Raw genomic sequence first — 19,750 nt, 5'->3', positions numbered from 1 at the left:
ACCGCTTACTGAAAGAGCAGATAAACAGAGGCTGCATCATTATATGTATAACGCGAAAGTTCAGCTAAGCTGTTCGGTGACAGTGCCTTGGGGTTTAAACGAATAAAGCGCTTGCGGATACTTTGTGACACTTGTGGTTAGAAGTGGACTAACCAATAATAAAACAGAAATGGAGGCTTTATAAGAGGCAGTAAGAATCGGGCGTCAAACATTATCGGAAAGAAAGAGAGAAGGGAAAGCATGAAGGTTAACTAGGAAAAGGTGTAGGTTTCCTACCCTTTCCTGGAAGGAAAAGGGTGGGTGAATGTTGAAGGGAAGGAGACAAAAAAAAAACTAAGTCAAACTCTAATTTAGCTTACGATCAAATTCCAGTGATGTGCTGCCGCTTATGGTTTAGCTATAGTAGATCTATATGGTTTAGGAATAAAGCTTAACGAATTGCCACGCATTTCTCGCTCAAACTCGTTTGTCGTTTATTCCAATTAGGCACAGCTTTGTTTAGAAATGGTTGGCTGACTGGCGGCTGCTGTGCCTGCCTCTGCCTCGTCCCTCTGGCGGGTGCGGCATTCCAGTTGTTGGTCATTCTTTAAAACACAAGCTTCAGCTCTTAGTAATTTCGGGCACTTGACAGCAGGCGGGTCGGCATTAACGGCTTAGAGGCCTGCAGAAGTTTCGAGTAGTAGCTGTACCGCTTCCGCAACAGCTGCGGCGCAGTCGCGCTTCTGCTTCTGCGCGCTGTGACGTCACAACAGGTGCCGTGCGCGCCGCTCCTGCTATTCCTGACAGTGACGTCAGACAAGCGAATGATGACATCATAAAGCTGTGCCCAGCGGACGGGCTTCACTGTGAATGCGCGGCGGTTGGCTTGCGTACGCCGACGTCAATGCCGCAGATCTGAGAGAAGAACTGACAACAGTTCAGGTCGATACCAATGGGCCATACCGCGGATTCCTAGAGTTCAGAGCATCAGTCTCGGATGCGGTAGGTGCTGAGAGCGGTGGGAGGTCCCGAGTGGGAGGGGTGGGCGCGTCAGCAGGGGGTGCCTTTTTGCAGGTGGGTTTCCGGCGGTGGGCTGTGCAGACGGAGCCGTCAACGCCAGATTTTCGAGGAACGAATATTTCATAGTTAATGCTATAACGTTAGTGCTGAATTGAAAACAAAATACAGAAACGAAGGAACGACTTTGCGTACGTCAAAAATCACAGTCTCTTGAGCATGCACGACGCGCTCAAGAAACATCACAGTGCCTGACAGGGTTTGAACGCCACTATCGCTGATGTTACGGTAAGAGTACTCATCTCTTCCAGGGTACAAAGATCGAGACGTTCCAATGCACGGCATAGCGATTGTGTTTTAGCACTAAACGTGGGAGCATCTACAGAGAATGTGTTCTATCGTTTCGTCACTCATTGGGCTAGTTATGCTGTTGAAAAAAAAATGTTTCGGAACGGATCGAGGTGGGCTCCGTGTATAGGATCCGCGTATAAATCGTATGCCCTTAGATAGCGCGAGGTCTTGCCACGAAAAGCACCTTACCTAGAAGCGTCATCACTCAAGCATTGACACATGTAGTGCAGCCCAGCAAACAATGGAGTGGCTTTTACTCATTCGCGATGTACTCGTAGCGCTCGGTAAATATGGCGAACAATGACACATTTCTGTTTGATTGCGTGATTCTTGAGGTGCTAACTCGGCAAGCCAGGCATTTGCGCCTAAACGTATTTTAATATGGCTCTTATTTGCTTTGTTTCATCTGTCAACAGGAGTGAACAGCTCCAAATTACACGACTTAGAATGCGGCACAGAATGTGGAACTAGACAGGTGCGGATGCCTCGTCTGATTTTATTCGTGTCTAAATTTCATCGCACTGCTGGCAGGTAATAAAGCTCCATCTTTTGAAGAGGTTTAGAGCACTGAGACAGAAAATGCGAATTATTAAGACCATGTATAAATAAAAAAATTCAACCGCCCTCAGTTTAATTCTAACGCGCATCGATCGGCTGAGCCCGCGAGAAAGAGAATTTCTACGAAGGCTTAGCGGCACAAAGGAACACGTTGTTAAATGACCTGCTAAATGGTTGGTCGTTCCAAAGCAGGGCCCCATCGCAGCCTTTGCAACCAAAACATGTGGGAGTGTTTAAACGGCGTCGATCGTCAGTCGCTTGTGTCGCTCCGCTCGATTGGGCGCTTGCAGCTTTAGTCCGCCTAATGACGCGAACAGAGAACCTAAAGCACCGCCCTTCCCTCCGACAACACGACAAAAAATAGGTGATCTGAAGTTAAATGATATGGCCTCTCTCTCCTTTGAGGCGCCATCCTTCTTTAAGCAGAAAAACCGTCTATTTAAAGATACCGTACTCCGGTCTACATTAATGACTGCGCTTGCAAAGCGCCAGTTAAAAGAAAAGCAAGCATGCTGACCAGTGTAGTGCACAAGCACTCTTTTGGTAACTTATCTGAGATAAGGGATGGAGCCGAAAGGCCCGCAGCGATTCTTAGGCAAAAATAATTTTTCAGAAATGCAGTCACAGAACCGCAACCGAAGCTTTCGTACCACCTCGCAAGCAGCGACGTAAACAAACAATGCTCCTCCAAGATGCTAGGCGTCATCAAGAGGGATGCTGGCAAACTCACTCCAACCATGAAAGCCAAAGTCCCCCCCCCCCCCCCCCTTCAGGTTGTGATTAAATGCTTCATCCTTAGACGCTTCAGCGAGAAAAAAAAAAAAACGTTTAGAATTTGAGCCAGAGCTTCAGGTACGGAAGGAAAACATATATAAAATAGATATGCAACAAAACCACAGCGTGAAGGAGATCCTTTCTCCGCAATCTCGAGAAAACGATGCAATAAAAAGAGAAAGAAAGAAAGCTGAAAAGATGCGAGAAAAGAAGAGAGGAAAAGGAAGACACGGAGGGAGGGGGAGACTTGCTAGCTGGTTTCTGCAGCCTTAACTTTCTTTTCGATGGAGGAAAGGAGAGGGAAAACACGAAGCCACCGGAGACCGAAAGCACCATGCTTTGATCTAAAGTCTTCGCACGAGGAGGCCCACAAGACAATCTGATAGGCTCGCCTAAGTGCATGCATCCACTGCGCCGGGTTTTGGAAAGCAGAAGAGCAAGAGCTAGCGACCGAGATGGCCCGAGGTGTTTTTGAGCGGCTTACAAAAAGCCCCCGAAAGAAGCGCGGAGCACGGAGAGTGTACCTCTCAGCTCGCCGTGAAACGAACGAACACTCTTGGAGGCCTACGGAGGGAGACATGGGCTCCCTATGGAGGCGACAAATTTCTTTGCGTAGCTTTTAAAGCTTGCACGTGGATGGATGTTCCATGTCTTGCAGCGGCTTCTATTAACGAGGTGCATTCTGATTGTGTGGTGATAGTGAGACAAAGAGAAATTCGTAGAGAGACTGCTGCACATCGTAGAGGCACAGAAAGCTTTTTTCGCAACAAATTTCTTCCGCGCTGAGTTGCTCCCCTTCATTCATATCCTCTAGTTTTTTTTTTGCACTTTATTCCCAAGAAACTGACTCTCAGGAATTTCACTCGACGTGAGGCTTTGTCTTTTCCCAGCTTGCATTGGCTCTTTAGCTCCGTTACCACTTTCTGGCGTGGTCATTAATTGTTTCTTGTCCACCAGAGAGCACGTCGTAAGGCGACCATTATAGCGTTAAGACGGGGGAGGGCACTTGATGCGCGCACAGTAAGATAAACAATAGATACTTGCATGCGATAAAGGCGTAAAATGCATCTTAGTTTTTGTGAATTGCAGCAAATGTTTCGTTAGAAAACTGCAAGCCCGCAATTTCAGAAAGTAAATTGGCACATAATATTCGCGTTAATTCAATTTACTGCTCCACGCTACAAATATTCAAAGTAGAAAAAATCTGCGCCTTAAGTAGAAGGTTAAATCATCACTGCTAAATATTATATGCCTTAGACTCAATTGTATAAAGTAGGGCTGCAGGAATAGTAGCTTTTTGAATGCATCGAAGTGCTCCTGGTTTTTGAAAGAGTCGCTTAATAAAACTACAATGTGCCTTATTAAAACAGGAAGGAAATTGTGCGAAAAGTACTCGAAAGCCTGCAAAAGTTTTCGATTCGTTTCGAATAATTTTCAACATGCAATATTTCAACATGCAGCCGGTTTAAGCGTTTCAGCGAATTAAAACTATACATCAGCGTTTATCTTGCAGGCGTAAAGAGGCAAATGAAACAATTAATGCGTACAGCCACAATCTCTGTCAGCACTGTGCTGATCAGTAGACCATCGTTCGGTGGCGGAACCCCGAGCTTCGTCAGCTTCGTCAGTTTCGTCAGGTTTTTTCGTGCCTTAAGTGGCGTCACTGCCAAAGTTCGTTAAATTAGACCAAGATCAAAACAGCACAAGAGAACAAATTCAATAATGAATTATTTAGCGGCCGTACAATATCACGCTTTGATTCATGTACTTTATAGTAGGGCAAAACTTGATACAACAGCAGTTGTTAACACTGGTTCACGGTCCGCGGCATACTGTATTACTCCGCTGGCCAATCGCAACAGTAAACGAAATCAGCTCTTTAATGTATGTCTATATTAAACAAGCCAAGTATCAAAGCTCTAGAGCTTATATTTTTTCGTAATAAGCTTCTTGTTTAGGTATCAAGAAAACTTTCAACAACGGACTACTTTTTCGTCGTGGAAGAATTCACTGCGATTGTCCTGAATGTGGGCGGAGCTTCACTGCAGAGTTAAGCTGAATCCGACTATAATGTCTAACGCATCTTTTGAAAGAAGAAAACACGCAAAATTAAATTAACTGTCTACAGTCAATTAAACACATAACTGCAAAGCGCTTTTTCTATTTACGGTGATAAATATTAGAATTAAAAAAGAATATCCGAGCAATAATAGAGGACGGTAAGTTATTTGTGTGTATGGTTCGCATTCTACAATACGTAGCGTTTAACGTCCCGAAGCATCGAAGAGACGGCTTAAAGAACGCTCATGAATATATTTGAGCAGATGGAGTTCTTTAACTTGCATCGAACTGAATGTCACACAGGCGATTTTGCATTTCTTTTCCATACAAGTCCGACCTCCGATACTAAGATTCCTACAGCGAAATGTACACCTAACTCTCCTGCGTGTGATCAAAATGATTAGGAAGCAGAGGCACCAAATAAACAACGGAATCCAAGGTCACAAAATAGGACACCTATGCGACCTGTATGCCTTTTTGGTAGGGGATCGTGAGCAGTACTTTTTGGAAGCCTAATCGAATACGAATAGTGTAGCTTTCATGCCGAATCTAATGCGCAAAGTGCAATTAAAAATCAAATAGAAAAAATTGGAAACAGCACTTAAGCTCCTCCTATGACGCGATAGAGTAATGGGATAATCCCCTTATAAGCAGTATCGGTCATTCTCTACATTCATAGATACCTGGAATTCCTCACACAACTCCTGGCGCAGGGGTGCAGCGGTAAAGGGATGCGCCACTGCCCTGCGATGGCAGGTGCGGCCACCGGTGAGCAATGTGCAACCCAGATTGCTCTACCTAAGCAACCAATCATTGATTTAGCTGCAACTTGTTGTGGTGGGCAGTTTGCTCACAATCTGGTGGACACGTTGTGATGACGCCGCAAGGTTACGTGAGCTAGGCGGCCCACCTGCTTCCTAGGTTGCTTCTCTGCGGATTTTTCGTTCGATATTTCGCGCACGGTCAACGGCGCCGCCGCCGCCGACGACGACGCAGACACCGGATTTTCTTGGACACGGGCTTCTTAATGCTATCACGTTAATAGTAATCGAATTATGAAAGAACCTATGGTATACGAATCGAATATTTGTATGATTATTCATACTTCTGTGAGTATTCACTCAAAACAATTATTCACGCAAAAGAGCAGAGCGCTATTCACGGTGCTATAACTCATGGAGGTGAAGCTGTAGCTGTCGAAAGAGGTAACACTGATCTCCACTAGAGGCAGGCAACAGGAAATCAGTTATTACCTTATTCATAGTCATGTCATCCGCCTAGGAAAATAACATTTTGGTACTGGCGACGATGGCGAATAAACTAGCGTCACATCTTTCTTGATGTGAAGGACGAGTGATATGAGCCATGGAAGGCAGAGTTTGCTGTCCCTGGCTCAACTCTGTTGCCCAGTCCTGGAGGCCATACAGTCTAAGATGATATAAAGGGAATCACTGAATGGTTTACCTACTCAGAATTAACTGCTCTAAGAAGGTTTCTTTTCGGAAGAATGCTGTTGGAAATGCAAGAGCTTAGCTTGCCGTAGGATGGCTTTAGCCGGCACGGTAATTTTTGTTGTAGACTAAGGGACGACGACGCAAGAAAAAAAAAATTGTTGGTCAGTTTCAGACGGAACGAGCATGATAACCTCCAATTCACGCTAGATGATGTGTATGAACATCGTGAAAGCCACCACAAATGTGACAGCGCCGAGGCGATTAACCCACCTTTCAGCAACGAGCTTTAAAAAATGGTGACACCAAATTTTTGCTTGTGTATTTTCTTGTTTGTATTCACTCGTTAGGTGAAGGTATACCATTGCGACTGGTAAATAATACAGTTTCTTCTCTTATCACGTTGCAGTTGAAAACAACAGAACTATTGCTGTGACGCCAAACACGTGTTTAGGTCACGTGAGGCATGAAAAAACTGGGCTATAATCGCTGATATGTCGTTATAATTCACCACAAAGCGTTTGGGGCAACTAAGGAGAATACTTAGTCAGGATAGACTGACAGGTTAACGTCACGCTATAGAAAATAAGCCATTTTTGACGAAGACAAAGCTTTTAAAAGCCAGAATATTTCGTAAAAGCGATGCACACGTGGCGGCACCACATACGGATTCGTACAACAGCGGTATGTGCTTATTTATGAGCTCCCTCGAGGAACGCCATTTCGTCATCAGTAGGCGATTGTCGTCATAATACGAGGAAAGCAGCTTGGGTAGTGCAGCCAAGAATTCGAAGATTCTCATAATTAAAAAAAGGGCAAAAAATGAGAGAGGTAAGCCAGACACTAACACGAGCGCTGAATCTTCGCCTCATTCTGTGCGCAGCTCATGCTGCGTTCGGCCGTTGTGCGCAGCAAGTAGAGAATCGCAAGTTCCCAACGGCATCCATGATCGGTTTTGCTTGCTAGGCGGCCGGTGAAGCGATTCTGTTCTCACTTTAGAGATCTTCGAATCGGCTACTTTGTGCAGGCAGCGTGCGTTATGAAGCACATTTTTTTGGTAGTGATAACTACACTACGCCAGCCACTTCGCGACGTCAGCGCAGCTGCGCGCTGAGCTGTGGCACCACCGCTCCGCCAGCTGTGCGCATGCGCGGAGTGACGTCATAGCCCGCAGCTGGCGTGCGCGCCGCGCGCCTCGCTGCTGCGCCGATGGCGGAGCAGACGCCGCCCGCCTCGTCAGTTGTGCGCATACGCGGAGTGACGTCAGAGCACGCAGCTGGTGTGCGCGCCGCACGCCTACATTACGCTAGCATTTCGAGTCTTCAGCGTGGCGGCGCCGTGGCCACCATGGCAGCTGCCGGCGGCACGGCGCGCTGGCGAAACCCAGTGGGGGAGGAGTGGATTCACGTCCAGGGACGAAGATGAAGAAGGAACGACTAGCGAAACGTAGCGGCGAAAGACCGACTTTGCAATTCGACTAAGCGAGTTCCAGTCGGCCAGCTGTAGCTATCGCGTCACTCGAGGTTTAACCAGAGCTAAACCACAGCCATTTTTTCTACAAGCTCATGCTAAAAAGCGCATGCATGCAAGTCGTCAGCGTGAAGCGCGAGTCGAGTGCGTCACCTTCCACGTTTTTTGCGCTGTGGAAAAGCCAATATGGATTAAGATATGCTGAAAAATACCTGCGAAGTGGCACATGCTTGCAGCTTCACCTGTCATTCGGCTCAATACAGAAAAAAAGTTTCTCAGCGTGGGTCATCCTGCACACCGTAGGTGTGGTGCTGGGACGCAAGGCGGGACTGTAGCGCCTTTCATTCGAGTGCTCGCTCACTAGGGCGAAGCTATAGCATACAGATGTGATATGCAACTAAACTGGTATTAACGGCACACGTGCTTTTGCGAGCAATGCGTTCAACCAACGGACGCATGCCCGTCAAGATTATACGTGCCTTCCTTGCCTACAGCTATAGCCGTTAGGCAGAAGACTAATGTTTGGCGGAACGTAGTCTTATTCGTCTCCGCTTACAACCCGCATGATGGAATTTCCGAACGTCGAAAGAGTCACAAACAAGGGTCGTCTGCGATCATACTTACTGCTTAGTTAGCCAAGAAATGAGCGATAATCGACAACGCATTGCACTGTGTCATGAGAAATGCGCGTGAATTTTTCTATCTGACTGGCCTTGAATGAAACTGATCAGAGCGCGACTAGTGCTCGTATGCTTCCGAGCATCCCTTGATACTTACGAGTGCACATCACGACAGCACAGAAGGCACCGAAGGCCACACGCTCGCTTAATTGTCGCAGACATATACGATTGTGAGCGCGATGAGCAGTTTGTTCTGCAGTCTGCGGCTGCCCTCGACAACTACACGCACTGTCTCTCTTACCCACGGAGCCTATGTTTACAGTACACGCGCGTTGCAGCGACACACAGACGCAGGCGATACAGCGGAGAGCATATCTGCCTTTTGGGAAGTGGGGCGGGGCAGCCTACTCGATAGGTCACATGAGCGGTGGCCTACTTTTGATTTTTGGTCGCGTTTCTGGACTTTGGAAGTAACGCCTCTGATCGGTCACTTTATGGGATCACTTTAATTGCTTGTTCACTTGGCACCTCAGGCAGGGATTTAAGCCCCCGCATCCTCTTTCAACGATAAAAAATACCAGACAAATGCGGCGCTCTTATTTCTTCAGAGGCTTAATTCTCAAATATCCAGTAGGAAATCAACTAAATTTGTGTATTACCAGCTAATGTGCCATAATAATAATAATAATCGTTTTTTTTTGGGGGGGGGAAAGAAATGGCGCAGTATCTGTCTCATATATCGACGGACACCTGAACCGCGCCGTAAGGGAAGGTATAAAGGAGGGAGTGAGATAAGAAAGGAAGAAAAGGTGTCGTAGTGGAGAGCTCCGGAATAATTTCGACCACCTGGGGATCTTTAACGTGCACTGACATCGCACAGCACACGGGTGCCTTAGCGCTTTGCCTCCATAAAAACGCAGCCGCCGCGGTCGGGATCGAACCCGGGTACTCCGGATCAGTAGCCGAGCGCTCTAGCCACTGAGCCACCGCGACGGGTAGCTAATGTCCTATAAAAACCGAAACACATGATGAAATTTGTAAATTGTGTGTTGTTTGGTTTAACAATGGCTATAAAATGCTATAGTGGAAGGATGTGAATTAATTTAGGCCACCCAAGGTTCCTTAATGTGCGCTAATATCACTCAGTACACGGGCGTATTAGCATATATCTATCCAAATGCTGCGGTCGCTGCTGGGATCAAGCCGGCGACCGTGAGATGAGCAGCCGAACGCCAAAACCAGTGAGCCACCGCAGCGGGCACACACGCTATGATCTCCAGTCTGTTTTCGAATCGTATTGCCTTAGTTAGAAGTGTCTGCGACTAGAGTAAAGATAGAGGAAGGGCTCAGAAGGTAAACAGAAAAGTGTTAAGTAACAAGACTAAATCTAATGAACGTGCGGTAGTAGTGGTTAAGACAGTGGTAACGGAAAAACAGCTCGAGAACATCCGCACACACATGGTGCGACAACGCGTTGACCTTGTAACACTCGACGTTTCTTCGGCAGGCGCAAGCTGTACACAAGTAAGCGTCAGTTAGCGAAGCCGATCGGTAGAGCAAAAAGCTTTAGTCCCTCAAACGCACGTGATGGGGTCAACACAACGCCAAGTTATGCTTTTATTAATTCTCTGTTCTCATATTGACAATGCGGTGAGTTCTACGGCGGGGCATTCGAAGACTGCCTATGAGCAGTTGTTTCTAGAACAGCTTGTTCCCTTTTCTTTGCTACTATTGCCTGGCCGTTATTCTTCATTCGTGTTGTCGGGTTCTCCGCGTCTTCCCCACGAACCTCACAGAACCAAACTCTTGTTGCTATTTGCTGGTAAGCAGCAGTTTAGCCTCCCGTCCTGGCTCTCCTTTCAATCTCTGTCTTCCTGCTCAGCACCAAAGCTAAGTTTATTTCTCAAATGCACATAGCATTAATCCGCTAGCTTTAGAAAGCTAAGCTAAAAAGCATGCGATTACCTTGGCAGTTATGTAGGCTAGGACTGTAAACAATAAGTGGTCCCCTCCCGGCAGAACCTCAAAAGTTTAAGCTACTCCGTTTGAACAGATTAAAGAAATAAAAACCCGACTCGCAAAAAGTGCCTTATATAGTTTACCGAAGGCATCTTTTTAACGAATGCGTGTCGTGTGCTCAAGTCCTAATTCGCCTTTGTTATACTTAGGGGTATATCTATATTCAAAACAGGCCTGCTAAACTTACTCTGAAACTTCTGTAGCGGACCACATACGACATCATTTCGCTGATGTCATGTTTATGTTTCTTTAAATGCAAAAAAAAAAACACGGACCATTAAGGAACATTTGCATACAGAAATGGAGTGCATTCACAGCTGTTTATTGCTACAAATAAGTCAGCGAAACAGAAACATATTTGAAACGGGCCGCTTCAAAAGTGGCTAAGGGCCACACAAAAAAGCCAAACCAGAAAATCAAATACACTCACCTGCGTCGATAAAGCTGTTGAAAAGCGGGCGAACGCAATGGTCGCTCAAAAAGCGAAAGCAGAGCCGAATGCTCAGTGCGTAGCCAAGCAGGAAAAGTTCAAGAGAAGCAGCTGGTCCGGCTGCCCGTGAATCAGCAAAGGAAGCCGAGTGCGCTGTGTAGCAGAGAAAAGTGGCTGGTAGCAGAGGTGCCTTAAAGGGCGACTGCATAGGTTTTAGAAATCGACGAGCTTAAAGGGGTCGAACGTGTGAAACTAGAAGGTACAGCAAGCGAAGGATTTTTGAGCTAGGATTTGAAATAGTTACGTAATCACAGATTAAAATCGCGATAGCATTCAAACTTCTCCGCCGCACATAGCGCAAAGTGAGGGCGCATTTTTACGTCATCGAAGGTATCTGCGCATTTCCAACGCATAAAGGCTTGCTTTGAAGGAAAAAAAAACAATGTCACTGAAGGAAAAGCCCGCCGAAAGTTATCTGACAGCATCAAACGAGGCACAGCAGGGTTTGGTAAACGGAAGCGGTAATTTGAAATCCTACCTTCCGTGACGTCACACCGAACTTGCCCGCGCTTCTTTGGCGCTTTGAGGAGAAGCCTAAAATCAATCGTCGATTACGTCATTGTTTTGAAAGCTACTGCGAAAACACGAGACATGGTTTACTTACAGCCTATATAGATATGAATCCTTTGGTTATCGCTGAATTAATCAATCGCGGAATAATCAAAAAGTGATGCAGTTGCCCTTTAAGACAAAATCATACAGAGGGACCATACGTGCTGCTTACTTGGAGGACAGGAGCGGGAGCAAGACGGGTTATGGCGCGTTCACACTTTTTACATTCGGCGGCGAGAGCGAGCGGAATCCGCTTCCGCGGCAGAGATTCCGCCGAAATACCCAGCGGAAAGGCCGACCGGTCCAGGACCGAATTCTGCCACCGAAAAATCCGCCGAATCTCGTCAGCCAATAGGAAGGCGAGTACCCGCGGCGACAAACATGGCGGCGCCCTTCGATGCAGGACGCCTCGCTTCGGACTGGATTCGTCGCTGTTACTGCCTTTTTCAGCGCGTTCACAGGCCATAAAAGAGCCAGCGGTCTTTCGCTTTGTCTTACTCGCCCATATGAAAACGTTTGATCGATAAATTTGCTTTACTTTTTATTTCGGGTGACGATTCTTCCCCTTTTAGGCTTAAGAGGGGCGTCGAGTTGTTGACAACAATGGTTCCTGTTCTAACCACCAGATGGCGCAACTGGGCATTTAAAAAGTGAGAATGTTAGAAATGTCGTAACGTCCGACAAAATAGCTGCATTTAGCGTACGCAAGCGTGCATAAGGTTTTGGTATGTAGACAGCATCGATTAACCTCTTGCCACATCTGTGAATGCCGTGAGCAGACGACACACACACGATGAGCGGCGATGCAGTGGCCGGGAAGTGTGAACGAGACAGCATTTCGGCGGCCGCGGATTCCGCTTCCTCTCGCCGCCGAATGTCCAAGTGTGAACGCGCCATTACACAACCAGCAGCCAACGACCCAGGCCATTTGCGGTGTGCGACGCCCATCATCTGTGAGCAGCCCTAGAATGCGATAACCCTTTCCTCTAATGCATCTCATGTTTACGCCTACTCTTGACGAGATAGACAAGAGAGCTTACGTTACTTATTTCTTCGGTTGCCCTCAGCTCGTGGTGGCGGTTACGAGGACAGGCAAGCTACATTGAATCAGTCATACTAAATAAAAAATTTTATAACACGAAATTCTTCTATCGCATGATGGTTTCGTACAGGTACACTAGCTTTCAGCACTTTTGTTACACTTACTGAAAAAGGAATCAAGAAGGAAAAAATTTAGTTTCAAACATGCTCCAGCTTTCAATGAACCCACAGTGTGAAACCGGTATCGCGTGGCATGCAGCACACCCGCCTGATAATCCTCCCGGGCTTTTTCCGAACTGCAATGGATTTGAACCAAACATTTTGCGCAGTGTTTAACAGAGCCCCGCCAGGATACTGGGAAGCATGATACCAATGAAAGACTGACACTCTCTAAAGTAACAAAAAGTTTCCGGACGTTTACGGGTCACATGTTCACAAGCGCCAAAAATAAATCGAAGTAGAAAAAAATTCAGGTTTCTAGAGGTCGCTTTTTCTTATTCCCAACAACCTGCTCATTTTTTGTAGCGAAAGCTACATAAGCCACGAACTCGCAGTTTTGTCGTGCTCGCATTCCCATCGTGCTCGCACCGCAGCACGTGACCAAACACGTGACTGGTCACGTGAACAACACCGTGAGAACAAATAGCCAGACAACAAGACTAACCTCGACTTGCAATCAAGATTAACCAAGGCTGACCAAGCTATGCCTTAGCTTTCGCTACGTATATCGTGGCATAGCCGAGCTAAGCGACTGCCCATTTTTTTGCCTTTTTACTTACTCGTAGTTTATTTCTCACACCAAGCCAGTTACCTTCCCCCTTTATTTCCTTTCTTCCTTCGGCAGGCAGCACCGTACCATACTTCCCAGATATTGTACAAAGAAAGAACATTTTTTTTATGAACGCCTGAAAGAGGCACTCGCCACTCTGGTCGCACCTCTGCGTTGAGCCACCTTTTGTGTCATGCGTGCTCTGTTCTGCTCGTGTTAACGAACTCATTAACGGTGACCCATCGTATCCCGACGCTTCGAGTGAGAAGGCTCGGCGAAGTCAAAGGGGCCCGTGCGCGAAGCCTGCGCTGTACACATGACGCTTGCAAGACGATGCGAACCAGTTTGCGCCGTAGAGCGAAGGCAGGTGCTGAACATTTTCTGAAACGTAGCGGCGTGTCAGCCGCATACACTACGTGAATGCTCTTGTCGATATCACGATTTTTTTTTTACAATACATAGCCAAGGCATAGCCACGAGAGACAGAAGGATCCTGGTAAACTTTCGGCTTTGCGGCGACCACGATATTTCGTTCTCTCTCGGATTGCAGCCGAATCAAGTTTTGCTTCTTAGGGTACGGATGTCCTCTATCTTCGCTGCTGAAGTCTGTGCGTCCGATAACTGTTCATTCGATAATTACTAAAACGTTCATCGATACGTTACTGGCAATTAAGAACTACGCTCAATGGTTTGATTTATTCTCATTCTTCCAGTCCCTGAAGACCTATGTGAATCAGACAAATATGACACACTTCTGTATTCGCTATATACGTGCGGAACATGGCTAAACAAATAATAATTGGCGCCAATTCTGTTGATTCTCTTCTATTAGTCGGAGAAGTACCGTGTTTATGCGCGTGTTTGGCCAGCATTTCACTTCCATATAAGGGCTGCTGCTCTTAATTTCGTCTCGAATTCCTGCCTTAAAAACCGTTCCGGCAAACAAGAAAAGGCCCCGCCGCGGTGGCTCAGTGGTTAGGGCGCTCGACTACTGATCCGGAGTTCCCGGGTTCGAACCCGACCGCGGCGGCTGCATTTTTATGGAGGAAAAACGCTAAGGCGCCCGTGTGCTGTGCGATGTCAGTGCACGTTAAAGATCCCCAGGTGGTCGAAATTATTCCGGAGCCCTCCACTACGGCACCTCTCTCTTCCTTTCTTCTTTCACTCCCTTCTTTACCCTTCCCTTACGGCGCGGTTCAGGTGTCCAATGATATATGAGACAGATACTGCGCCATTTCCTTTCCCCCCAAAACCAATTATTATTATTATTATTAAACAAGAAAAGCTGCGTCGTAGTGATGTGCACGTGCGGTAGTACGCAGGTCACGCGTCGCTCTGTCGCTGTCTTTGCCGAACGCGCCAGTGTGGACTGCAGAGATGGTAAAGGCGCGTCTTCCCTGGCGAAATTGAAAATTGCTTGCCCCAGTATCTGTCTCACTTATCGGCAGACTCCTGAACCGCGCCGTAAGAAAAAGGGATATAGGAGGGAGTGAAAGAAGCAAGGAATAAAGAGATGCCGCAGTGGAAGGCTTCGGAATAATTTCGACCACCTGGGGATCTTTAACGTGCACTGAAATCGCACAGCACACGGGCGCCTTTTGCGTTTAGCCTCCATTGAAACGCGGCCGCCGAGGTCGGGTTCGAACCCGGGTACCCCGGCTCAGTAACCGAGCGCACTAACCACTGAGCCACCGCGGCGCTCCTTCTTCGGAATTCGTCGCGTTGCGTGGACGCCCAGTGTCACAATACAAAGGATACGCGGCCCCAATGGTGCTCGAACGCTGGAATTGAAGGGCATACTAGTGTTCGGTATAGGCTAGTTCACTCGTGTTTAAACATGAATTACCTCCCAGCGCAACATACAGTCAAGAATCCATAACGGTAGACGGGTGAAGCGCCATAAAAAGGTTATTTCGAAAGAAGGAAGTTTTGAATCGTTTGCTTTGAGGTTAGTTGGCGCAGGAACGCTGAAGGTCATGTGTCTCGACTGCGTACTGAACTGTGACCCGAATGACAAAAACGTGGGTCGCTACGGCTTAACATTGTTTTCGCTCGCACGTGTGCGTGTATGTGCGCGCATGTGTGTGCCCGTGTGCCCGTGTGCGCGTGCGTGTATGTGTGCGGTTGCGTGCGCGCACTCGCGCGTGTGTGCGTGCGTGTGTGTGCGTGTGTATATGTGTTGGAGAGAGAGATAGAGAGATAGCTCATGTCGAATAAGAGCTACAGGTGCAGGTACTTGGCGAAAATGAACTCATGAAAAAACTTCTTCCTGACGCATGACAAAACAAGCAAGAAGAGAAATTTGCAAATAAATCTGACAATAAATTTATGTCGCAACATATGGAATTTTCTCTCCGCATATACATCTTAACATGCGGATCAAGACCTTTCCCACAGGCAAAAAATTGCCATTGAGGGGGGACAAAGGTTGGTCCGGGCAGAAGGAAAGAGACGGTAAAGCAGCTGTATTAAGTACTGGGAAATGATCTGGTCACGGGAAAGACCTGCTTAAAGAATTACGCCAGTGCACGAATTTACCCGAGAGATTTGAAGCTTGCTCTGGATATACCGATCCCAGCTGGTTGTAATGTCTTAAATATGTGGATTAGTAATAGAGCAAAAGAGACAGTAATCGCTGACTGGAAGCACGTGCGATATCATTGTTTTCACACAAATAAATCACAAGGCAATCACAGTTTTCAGCCCGAAAACGTGAACGAGAAACAAGCGCACCAGTTTCGACAACATTTCGAGACCTGCTGACGAATATAATCGTTCGATGCACACTGCCACGTGGTTAACATCACGACTATGGCACCCACGCGGGTGGGGCGCATTCACACTTGTCTGCGCTGTCCGTTTCGTTTCCTGGAAACGGAAGACGTCTGAGTATTTATGTAACCTGTTTAGTTCCCAAATAATAGCACGTTTCCCACCGCGCCACGTAGCACAGAAGAAAACTTGTGCTTCGTCATTGGGATATCTTCAATGAATGACTAGCTGTTTTTGGCCCATACCAATTATGAACGCTTTAGGTTCTTTCGTGGAAACAGTGGGTCTCCGAATATCAGGCTTGCCCTTATCATCAGTTCACCTCCTTTTGCGTTCATTTAATCTTTGTCACTTTTATAATGGGCATTGGACTGGCTGATAATTTGGAGTTATTAGGATATCGAGCTAATCGGGAAGATGAAAAAATTTCACCTTGAATATCCCGAAATATACTGAAGAAGACAAAATCAATAGTATTTCATTCTGAAAAAAAAGTATACACCCAGTGTTAAAGTCTTATGTAAGAGTAGTCTGTTTGAGCAACCGCATGTTTTAAAATATTATCGCGGATATTTGACATAGAGGCACGTTGTCAAGAGCATAAAAGCGTGGCGCGTGCACGTTTGGCGAGAGGGTGCGATGATTAATTAGAAAGATATATTTTGATACTGCCGTATGTGCTGTCACCTTATTTTGTACTGTGTAATAATGTTGGTAATTTCTAATTTGCATAGTTGCTTCATGACATTTTTTGTTGTAGTGGAGCTGAACGAGCCAGTGGTTATTATTTCGAAGACTGCCGTTACATTTTGTTTGATATTCTTATAAATAATATAAATAAGTATTAAAATGAATGATTTATCATAAATCAAGATTTACAACGGTTAAAAGAATAAAAAAAGTTTTCAATCGCACCACAAGCACAAATTAAACCAAGCACAAAAAAATGAAGACAAAAAAAAGCACGAAAAACGCGAATAATTCTCTTGTTCGGGGGCTAAAAGAAAGAAGACTAAACGCATAGTATCTCTATAGAGGAAAAAAAAAGTGATTGCCCAGAGTGTGGAACTCTTGAGCAGTGGCAGAGTAATAGCAACCCGAGTAGTCGCAGCCTCATATATTTTGCGATATTTTGGCGTATATCTGACGGAAAGGTACATTGTGAAGAGCATATAAGTGTGGCGCGTGCACGTTTAGCGAGATGGTGGGGTAATTGATTAGAAAGCGTTATTTTGATACTGGCGTATGTGACTTCACTTCATTTTGCAATGTTTTTTTTTCTTGGGAATTTCTAATTTCCATTTTGGCTCCATGGCACTTTTTCTTCTAGTGGACCTGAATTGGGCAGAGGTTATTACGACCAATAATGCTGACGCATTTCGCGTTTCTTTATAATGCAATAAATAAATCTGTGATCAAAATAAATCAGTTCTACAATAAGTCAGAAGCCCGAACGTTTAAATGAATAAACAAAGAGCCACTCCTGCACAAATTAAATCTGCCAATCAAAAAGAGGAGAAAATGACACGAAAAATATGAGTATATTCCTTGCTTCGGCCACATTGCAACTGGGAATAAGTCTATTCTAACTAAGAGTCTTCTTTCTCCCTTGTTTAGGTGCCAATTTGAGCCCCCCTGTGCGGCATGAAAGTATACGAGGAAAAACAAGCTTCGCAGCTATGTTCCTGATCCTAAACTGAGACGACTTTCTCTGATGAGAACTTCTGGGAAGAAAATCGGAAAAACCCGCCCACCAAAAAAAAAAAAAGCCGACAGCTAAGATCTCTCAGGAGGAACACCAAAAAAAAAGAAGAAACGAGGGAGAGGGGAGGGCGACATGGGACCCCATTCCCCCAGTTGGCATTTCATCTTCCCCTCTTTAAAATCAAATGTTGGCCCTTTTTAGCATGCTTTGTCCCCGAGGAGGGGAACAATTTTGAGGGGAGACAAATGCTAAGGGTTAGAGCCAGGAAGGGACAGATAACAGCAAGCAGAAGCAGGAAAACAGGAAAGAGGGACCGAGTATGAAGCTGCTTATCGCTCCAAACCAGAGGGTGTGGACAACTCCCCTTTGTTAAGGGTGACGTCACTGCGGCTTTTCGCTGAAGCAACTTTCAGCACTTTCCTCATATCACGTGCAAACCACTAGCATGTAATGGCACGTGATTAGCAAGTGCCTTCCTGAAACACCGTGACGTCATGGCAGTCGGTGCATGCCATTGGCTGGAGAGTCTCCTTTGTGAGGAATTCGCATCTGTGGTGTGTAAGTTGCTGGGCTACTTACGATCTCACAAGCGTCAGTTCGCGCTGTTTGCCTCGTGATCGCACTGGCTGTAGGTCGCTGCTGCCTGCATAGAAAGCACTAGCACCGTGTACCTGGGCGCAGACCTTAGAGACTTGGCTCCTCCATTCTGCTCGGCACAGCTTCGGTGAGGAAATCCAGGCCGGGACGTCGTGCGGAAACTGATAAGCGCCACGACTCGTCTGCAGTAGTGGTGCCCGTGGCTGGACTGAACAAAGACCACACCTAGCGACACAACCAGGTATGAAGCTTTGGTTTTAATGCGGCTGGCTTTGCAGAGCAATTATTGAGACGTTTAGGCTTAGGTAGAAAAACTGCCGCTGTATGTACGTTTGGACGCGTTCAGCTTTGGGCATAGAAGCTGAAATGATTACCGCGCAGCTCAAGAGTTCCGCTTGGCCAAATTGTTTAGAAATCATTTCGTTTTTTTTTTACTTCGGTCTCCTGACACTACAGGCGTTGAGCATAGCGTCTCCGGTGAATTGAGTCTGAGAAAAAAATACTCTACAGCCATGAAATGAGGCCGTGAATTTTGTTAGGAGAGGGAATGACAACAGCAAGAAGACACAGGAAATCAGGAGTGAGGGACATTATGCAGACGGTACCCCGCCACGACAAAAACGGCACAGATATGAGCAAGTTGGAGGGCAACCATATTAAAACTATGAAATGAGAGGCATATATGTGTGGCGACTTTTCCAGAGATGAATACAATCGTGCCCCGTTAATACGACGCCTGTTACTATGGGCGATTGAAATTATGGACAGTTTTTCTGGGGACCAAACTTTTTCAATGGCTTAAGCCTCGTTAAAATGGAAACTCACTGTCCGGATAATATACGGAGAGTGATGGGAACGAAATCCCGAGCGATGCTACAAGATTGTCTGTCCCTTGTATTTGGACTGCAGTAAAACCGTGCGAATACCGTAGAAATGGCCTTTTGTTCGTGGGTGCACGCAAGGTTTTATGCGGTACATTGCCAAGGTGCAAGGTCAATGCCCCTTGCCATTTTCCGCCCTGCATCAATGGCTGCGAAAGAAATTGTCTGTGTGCGGTACTTTGAAAACTCCAGTCAGCAGCTGCCAGCCGTGTGAGTGCAGAGTTCTTGGGATGTGAAGTCGTAGTAGGAGATACTTCGTTGTAAAAAGAAGAGTCATCATGCCTTCCATAGATTACTGAGCACTTAAAGTGTTCAAACCTGCACTGCATGATTTTAAAGGTAATGGCGATCAGAAAGTACAGCTATAACTTCCAAGATTGCCAAATTTCCACATCATGGACCGCCATTATGCACAGAAGCCGTCCGTAACCATGGAGCGTTTCTTTTAGAGTGTGTGTTGCGCTCGGTTAAATGGCGCATAAACAATTAAAGCCATCATGCCAAGCTCAAGGTATGAGAAATTGTTTACTGCAGATTTTTACAAATATGTGTAAAAGTATGGTGCTGTATAGACACAATGCTGCAAAAGGAGACAAGTTAATGGTCGCACGGCTTTTGAGGGCACAACCGTGTTGTGGTAGCG

This window comes from Amblyomma americanum, chromosome 6, assembly GCF_052857255.1.
Source record: "Amblyomma americanum isolate KBUSLIRL-KWMA chromosome 6, ASM5285725v1, whole genome shotgun sequence".
NCBI lineage: Eukaryota > Metazoa > Arthropoda > Arachnida > Ixodida > Ixodidae > Amblyomma > Amblyomma americanum.
The sequence above is the reverse complement of the archived record's forward strand: the minus strand, read 5'-3'. Positions refer to the sequence as shown.